Here is a 9030-nt window from a genome sequence, read left to right on the forward strand (position 1 = left end):
TGAAGTCGTGATTTGTATTCCAAAAGTTGTCCCCCTCGAATACAAAATTGACCTCTGTATACTTCTCGTTGGGCCACTCTGTATATTGCCTCATTGATGCCTTCTTCTTTGCTAGTGGTCCGTTGCTTGTGGCACAAACTGCACATTTTCTGCACCATGTATTCTTATCTTGTTTACAATTCACCAGGGGTTGTTTTCGTGACTCTTAGATTCCCGCCCGATATACGGTACGGACGGGCATCTTTCGTAGTACCTCCGATTTCCTGCTTTCCGGTACCACTAGCTGCACACTTGTCGTGCCTTTTCTTTCTTTTCCTAGGACCATATTCCAACCGTAACGAGTCCCACTCATCCCAATACGGTCATTTCCTTGAGCTGTTCGGAGTTCTTGTGGTGCCCAGTATCATCCACAAGTCAAGTGCGTCGTGCGTGTTGTTCTTCATATTTGCGCTTTAGTTGTGAGCAATGTCGACAATCCCCAGGACATGGTCTTCAGGATAAGGCATCGGCATTACGATGGTTTCGTCCCACGCGGTATTTTGCATACTGTACCACTCCCAATAATCCTCTTCCAAGATCCTCAACTTGATACCTTTATGTTCCTTTAAGCTTCCTCCACTTCCCATTACAATTTTTTGAGGTTCCAAGTTCCTACAAAGTCTTCTCGCCATGTTCCATTTTACAAAATAAAATAAATTTATTATTAGGTAGGTATATTATATTTATTATAAGTGTTATGGGTTCCATTCCTCGACAGTGTAGTCTAGATGAAATATTTTATCTCCTTGTTATAATGTTCTTATTCTTAATTTTTATTATTATAAAAATCAATCAAATAAAAAAATCTGTCAGGCATCGGTGTACCAAATTTGAGCTTTATGAATCATTGTTTTTTTGAGTTAAAGCGAAACGGTATACCGTGGGCCGCATCAGTAAAGGACGACCGGCCTGACGTTCAGATGACCTTGTTGACTTAGATAGTTTTTTTTCCGCGTCCGATAACAATAAAATATACGGGGTGTCAATTTTAAAACTTGCAATCGGCCATATTTTCTCAACTAAAGAAGATATTGAAAATCGCGCAAAACCGTTTCGAGGGTATCGAGGGGGAACCAGAATGACGTTATGAGTATTAACCCCCCAGCCCTCCCTCTTCAAAAATCCTAAATGGCATACTTGGCATACTTGTGACACATCGTTGAAAAGCTACTGAAAAATGCTTTCCAGTGGTACCCATAAAAAATTAAAATTGACACCCTGTATATCGTATTGCACTTTAAAAGCAAACCTTAGGGTCATTACAGGCTAAGCCGAAAGTGGAAAAAATTTGTCATGCAGGGTGAACACTTATGATATTACATAATTAAATTTTAAAGAAAAACTATAAGAAAAATGGTTGCCATAAAAATAAGCCCCCCTCCCACCCCCGATGGGAAGCAAACTTTTTATATTTTTTGACATCAAAGAAGGTTTATTTACAAACAGTTGTTTTGAAGATGTATTCAGTGTTCCAGACAAAATTTTCACCTTGTATCAGCACACCAATTATGTTTAAAAAAATCGACTGTTCTGGGATTTTTTACCTTGTATTAATAAATAATGTAGAATGTTTAAATAAAACAACAAAACAACCATTTCCAAAGGGTTTCACAAATATCTATATTTTTGGTGACACTGCCAGTGTAGGACATAACTCTGATTTTACTTCTTATTTGCCATTTGCAACTTGCGTTCAATTGGTTTGGAACGAATTAATAGATAATATACAGGGGGCCCATTATACATGGAATATAGTATATATCTCGGTAAATAGAATGCATACAACATTTTTCTATATGAAAGTTGTTTAACGTTTTATTTCAGTTGTTTTTCCTTCAGAAAACAAATCAGAAACGACAAGCAATTGAATTTTTTGATAGAGATTTTTTTCTCTTTTCGATGGTATAACATGTTAGTACCTTTATTCAAGAAAATTTTTCAAAAGAAAATATGATAATTAGGTCAATAACGTAATCCAGATATTCTACAACAAAATAAAACAGATCAACGTGTACCTTTTTTATTAAAACTTGAAACAAAACGAAATTAGTAAAGTTAAATCTTTGCATATTACAAGAATATTCATGGCATATCCACTTGTCAGTATACCAATATACACAGGATGTCTGATGCATATACATGCATATACATAAGACATCCAAAACGTATATACTATGTATTATGTGAAGTCTGCCAAACTTATATCCCATGCACATACATCGGATATTTGTGACATACTTTTCACATTCTATGGATATACAACATCCCACGTGGAATGTGCATGTTATATGCAATGTATATAGGTCTGCTATGTGGGATTCCATGCATAATGGGCACCCTGTATAATATAGGTACAATAATAGTATAATATGCAAATCATAGTGCCAGATCTAAGTAAATGTCTTTAATATAGCTGATAATTTTGTATGCGTTTCGCCACAGATCATCTTTGCATACTATTTGAATCGAAAACGTAATGCCAACATTTAAATCTAATGGTGTATAACCTGCATCTTGTCTCGAGAACGATAAATGTGTAATGTAATGTGATTATCCCGTTCTTTGTCGCGCCCGTTAACAATTTAAATCGTCTATTTAGATTTGAAATCAGAGCAATCATTGAATGCGGCAAGCTTTGACGCCCCGAATCAAAGTGTCAACAAACAAACGACGTTAGAAGGCGAGGGTGTCTGACAAAGAACCCGTGGGGTTCAAATCAATACCCTAGAGACAATCGTGACGTCACACTTCCTTAACTTACCACTATCAAACATTTCTCTTTGTCTTATACTTTGTGTCCCCCAAAATGCTTTATATTTGCTCATATTGATACAATATAAAGCGATTGCCTGTTAGACGTTAAAGCGATTATTTGTAACTAATCGCATAACTATTAATTCACGTTTTAAGTATAAGAATTCGTTTATTGTTCTCTGATACATCCCCCTTGATATTGACGGTAAACTTTCGCGGACTGCAGTTTTCCGCAGATCTTTAAACTCGACAAAAACCCCTCAGCGCTTAAATCGGTTGAATTTAAAATTTTCTGTACATGTTTTCCTAGCGTCTAAGGCACTGGGTGTTTTGGTGAGAATTATTAATTCTCCAATTTTGAGTATTGATTGTTGAATACGAGTGGATGTAAATGCATTCAGCATCAGGCGTTTTACATCGACTAAAGTCGGTAATTCTTGAATACGAGTGTCAGAAATCTTAAATTCCAATCACCGACATGGTTTCCATCAAAGGCACTTTCAAAAATCTAAAATGTTGTAGCTCTGGGTTTATTTCTTGAACATTCTGTACACTCTCCTTGAGATAAACCTACTTGAACTGACTTTTACATTTTCTTTTTGTCAATCGGCTTGAAACTCTGTTTTTCAGCGTACGTGTGGATATAGGAAGTTTAACTCGAAAAAGTTGAGTGCTGAAACTATGTCAATGCGACACGATGTATATATAATAGTATACAGGGTGCCCATTATGTATAGTATGTATAGTATATATCTCGATAAATATCGAATTTATACAAAATTTTTGTATATGAAAATTGTTTAACATTTTATTTCCCATAATATGTCAGCATTTAGTTGTTTTTATTTCAGAAAACCAATGAGTTCCGAAAAACAATTGAATTTTTTTTAATTGCAGTGGACGTTTTCATTAGGCTTATTTGATAGAGATTATTTTCTCTTTTCGATGATGTAACATGTTACTACCCTAATACAAGAACATTTTTCAAAAAAACCTATAATCACATCAATATAACATTAATCTAGCTAGATATCCTACATCAAAATAAAACAAATGAATGTGTACGTTTGTTACCATTTTATTGTTAATTTCATTTTGTCTTCAAGGTTTAATCAGAAACGTACACATTCATTTGTTTTATTTTGTTGGAGGTATCTAGATTAATGTTATGCGCAGTTCAATCGTCAAGACTTTCCTTGACTCAGGTGCCAGAGCGATACGCTACCGAATGCAAAAAGAACGAACTAAATATCTTGAAAACTGTAGAAGTAGTTAAGTGCACCCGGAATTCGGATTTGAAGTTTTGACTCCCCCATCATTAAGATCTTGCCGGGAGTAACCACATTCCCTTTGTCGCTGCCCACTTCAGACACACGGTACAATGCGTCAAACACAAAATAATGAAAATGGATGCAAATACTCTATATTCTGTGTGTAGGTACTACTGGCACAATTACATTATTCAGTAATGTATTATTTTTTCCTTTTGGCAACTATCCTTCTCTCAAATCGGGATCTTATCATACTTACTCGCCTTCCTAGCTGCTTAATTCTACTCTGGTATTTTTGTTCCAAATTAAAAGTCAACACACTTAATCTTGAATTTCGATCATATTTTGTCTTTTTGAGTGAACTGGAAAATTATTTAGCAAAATAATTAAGTGGCCAACGGCTAGCTCTACATGAAATAATTTCTTAGTAACTAGTGACACACCTAGTGAAACTCTGCTTCTTTCTATTTTTACTTGAATCCTAAATTTCTTTAGTTTGATTTCTAATCTCCTGGTTAATAGACAATGAATACTTGAACGCGATATTAACACAAATATATAGACAACTAAAACAAATCTCAATACACAATCCACATCGCTTACAATGTTCTCCTTATTGTTATATGGATTAACGTTTTGTAAAACTTGTTTAGGTCGTAGCCACGTTTTTCTCTTATCTACTCCTATTTTTTTATAATTTTTTAGAATAATGAAGAAATCAAAACTATTCCTAAATCTCCCTATTAGAAGCTTATGTACATACAGTGAGTTTTTTTAAAATGCGAACATAGGAGTTTGCATGCAATGTAATTTCCCTATGTTCGATTTAAAAAAAAACACATCAATCTATGAGGTGTGTGCGGTTCACATTTCCAAATCGCGCAACTTGTGTGACTATGAACAGCAACTCTATCGTCTTTATGATGAAGAGCACTCGATAAGATTTTTTTTAAGAAGCCATGTGAGGCCATAGCAACTTTAGGACACATTTTTCTTAAACTTACGATAACTTGACATCACAGACCACGCACTGACACCACAACTCATTGTGAACCAACCTTAAATTATTTGTAGGTCATGTGCACCTGGTATTCTACTAATTTGATCTATTCAATACATAAATGAAGAAAATAAATACCGAAAACAATTACAATAAATATTCGAAGTGTCCTCCTTGATATTCTAAGCAATAACCTAACCGATTTCGTAATTAAACTGGACGGCGGTATTTTAAAAAATGTGACAGCTGTCAATTGTATCTACTACTCATTTGAACTACTGAATAGATTGATGTGTTTTTTTAAACATCGAGCATAGGGAAATTACATTGCATGCAAACTCCTATGTTCGCACTTAAAAAAAATTCACTGTATATTGTATATAATCTGCACAAATTGATTCCGTTTAATAATCACGCAAATTCTAATTATTATTTTACACAATGAAATGTAGACTATTGAACGAATCCAAACAAAACAATTCGGCTGCTACATTCCAAAACACAGTATGTGTTTTTTTTAACTTTCGAGTAAATTAACGAAAACTTTGACCACATGCATATCTAATATGCGAGGACCCTCACATTCAGTGAAAACGGATTAGGGACCTATAGTAGGTTTAGAATTTAGACAAACGTTCAGGTTTTTTATTTCTTTGTTAGTTTTCGAAAAAAGGTAGATACTGTGTTTTTGTATAGTTAATGTTATTATTAATTTTCATGAATGGTTTGTAGTGAAACACTGTAACTGTAAAATAAAGTTTAATTTAATGTAAAAATGCAAGGAATAAAACGAAAAATAAATAGGAATTCTGTCCCATACAGATGTTAATATAATATGTTCTAATCAGTTCTAATATATCACACATTAATTGTTTACTGGTATAGCGCATGACGTGCGATAGTTTATTTCAAAACACAGTATCTACCACATACTATGTTGTGGTGCATGAATTTTTGTTAAGTTTTTAAATTTGCTTTTATGCCAATACACAGTAAATACCACATACTGTGTTTTGTCCTCGGTGTTGTCTGTGGTTTAAGGTCTGTACATTTCACTTGCTGTTTTTTGGATTAGTATATTGAATTATGGTGCTGCAGATACTGGGTTTTGGCAAAAATTATCTCCGTAACGGTAATAGATAGAGCTATCCTGGTTAGCTAAAAACATGCAGAATTAACACAGTATCTACATGGAAGTGACTCTTTCCTGAAGCTGGTGGTTTACGTTGCATACAAAATTGAACTGGTTTCCTCTGTGAAATGGATACCTCTTAGATTGAATGTAATTTGGATACTGTTGGATGTTCGAGAATTCCCGCCAAGATAGAAATTGCAATGGAATTTTTTTGGATACTTACTGAATGTGTGGGTTTTTTGTCTGTAGTGAAAATCACTTTAATGCTGTCAGGCTTCCCCTAGTTATCCAAACCAACAAGGTTTAAAGGGAAAGGCATCGTTTTTTCTCCTCCACACGCTATTATCATTGACTTTCTCGAAACCTGGATTCCGTTCTTTTAAATATTTTGCATTCCCGGCGTGGCAAAATTCCAAATTAAAATATGACTTTACAGAACACCCTTGGCATATAGACGAAATTTTATCGCTATCACCGAAATGGTTATATCTTGCGTGAAAAGAAACTATATTTTTATCAGTGAGGTTAAAGCTTCAGCTCCTGACTAACATGCTATTATGGCGGTCTCACCGGTAATTTGGAAATGGAACTTGTACCCAGAATTCTACGGTTAATACCCCCTTAATTTCATACTGATTAATGAACCGTTACAAAATGGCTACTTATTAAAAAATTAGACATCTATAATATAAAATCAGAGCTAAGGTAATAAATCAAATACAGCGCACTTCGCAAATATGCAGTTCTGCATTTCTCACGATACTGAAATAATCCCATTCGTATTCAGTGGTTTGGAGTAGATAAGACCAATTAAGATACCAATTTTAGCTCTAGGTATTGCGGCATCACGTCACCAGACCTCCGGAACCCATTATGAAAACAATCCTCTACAGACACAGAAAGGACAATCTTCAATGCCGCCACTTACACCTGCCTACAGATTTATTCTTGAAATTCCACTAGCCACAATTCATTGCAAAATTGCCCCTCTACGTTTCAACACTCTGTAAATGTTCTATGATATGAAATGCCTAAACTGCTTTAGTTTGTGTAGCTTATGAGGAAATTGTGAGAAACTTAATTTCGTCGACCAACTCGAAGAAAGTTTAATGTACCTATACCTACCTATATTAGTCCAGTCAAATTATCATAATACCTTGCATCAGATGTGTCATTTCTATTTTTTAGCGCATTTCCACAAAAATTTAAAAAAAATGCGCTATTGTGGCCACTTTGTCCGTCCGTCCGTCCGTCCGTCCGTCCGCTAACTTTGCGACGCTACTAGTTTTTTATCTTTAGAGCTATTGTTCTACTTTTTTCGCTATTTGGTTCGTTATGGTGTCGAGTCTTGTACCAAGGAAGGAATTTTTTCTGTACCGCTTACAAAAAAAGTTATTGTAAAAAAAACAAAAAATCGTTTTTTACATGTTCCATAATTTTACACTTTTGCCGTTTATTAACGATCCTAGAGATCGTTTATAATTTTGCATTGCTGTCTGTCGTCTGCCTGTTGGTCTGTCCGTCTGTTCTTTGTCTGTCTGTCCCTCTATCTGTCCGTGTGAACGATAACTTTGTTTAGAAATGTCCGATCGCTTTTACATCTCCGTTAGTTATGAACTGAATTGCATGAAATTCAATATGGGCATAGATTTAGCCATATAATACGCAATGCCAAAAGTTGAATCGAATCGATTCAAAATTCACAGTGCCCTTTTCGCATCTCGACCATTTATAAACCGAAATGCAAACTTTTTTTACTTATAAAAGTATTTGAATGAAATTTGATACATAGGCACTTGGAATAAAGGAAAATCAAACGCCAATTTCAAAATTTGGTTTTGCGCATGCGCAGTGCCAACTTTTTATTTATGGAAGAATTTAAACGAAATTTGATACATAGGCACTTGGGATAAAGGAAAATCAAACGCCAATTTCAAAATTTGGTTTTGCGCATGCGCAGTGCCAACTTTTTTATTTATTGAAGAATTTAAACGAAATTTGATACATAGGCACTTGGGATAAAGGAAAATCAAACGCCAATTTCAAAATTTGGTTTTGCGCATGCGCAGTGCCAACTTTTTTATTTGCGGAAGAATTTAAACGAAATTTGATACATAGGCACTTGGGATAAAGGAAAATCAAACGCCAATTTCAAAATTTAGTTTTGCGCATGCGCAGTGCCAACTTTTTTATTTATGGAAGAATTTAAACGAAATTTATACATAGGCACTTGGGATAAAGGAAAATCAAACGCCAATTTCAAAATTTGGTTTTGCGCATGCGCAGTGCCAAATTTTTTATTTATGGAAGAATTTAAACGAAATTTGATACATAGGCACTTGGGATAAAGGAAAATCAAACGCCAGTTTCAAAATTTGGTTTTGCGCATGCGCAGTGCCAACTGTTTTATTTATGGAAGAATTTAAATGAAATGTGATACATAGGCACTTGGAATAAAGAATCATCGAGCGCCAGTCTCAAAATTTTCTTTTGCGCATGCGCAGTGCCAACTTTTTTATCTATGGCACCATTTAAGTGAAATTTGATACTTAGGCGCTTGGAACAAAGGAAAATCTAAAAATGTTTTTAAATTTAGGTTTGCGCATGCGCAGTTCCAACTTTCTTATTTAGAAAAGCATTGAAATGAAATTCTTCTCATAAACTGAAATTGAAGTAACACGTCAAAAATGGATTGCCCATGTGCAACGCTATTTTCATATTTGTGGCCGGATTTTTACGATTTTAACAGAAGTTGCATCTTACAAATGGGAAATGAATGCAAGTGGAAATGCGCTTTATGTAATTCGTTTACGATTACTTTTTAACTTGTT

This window comes from Photinus pyralis, unplaced genomic scaffold (assembly GCF_008802855.1).
Source record: "Photinus pyralis isolate 1611_PpyrPB1 unplaced genomic scaffold, Ppyr1.3 Ppyr1.4_LG4, whole genome shotgun sequence".
NCBI lineage: Eukaryota > Metazoa > Arthropoda > Insecta > Coleoptera > Lampyridae > Photinus > Photinus pyralis.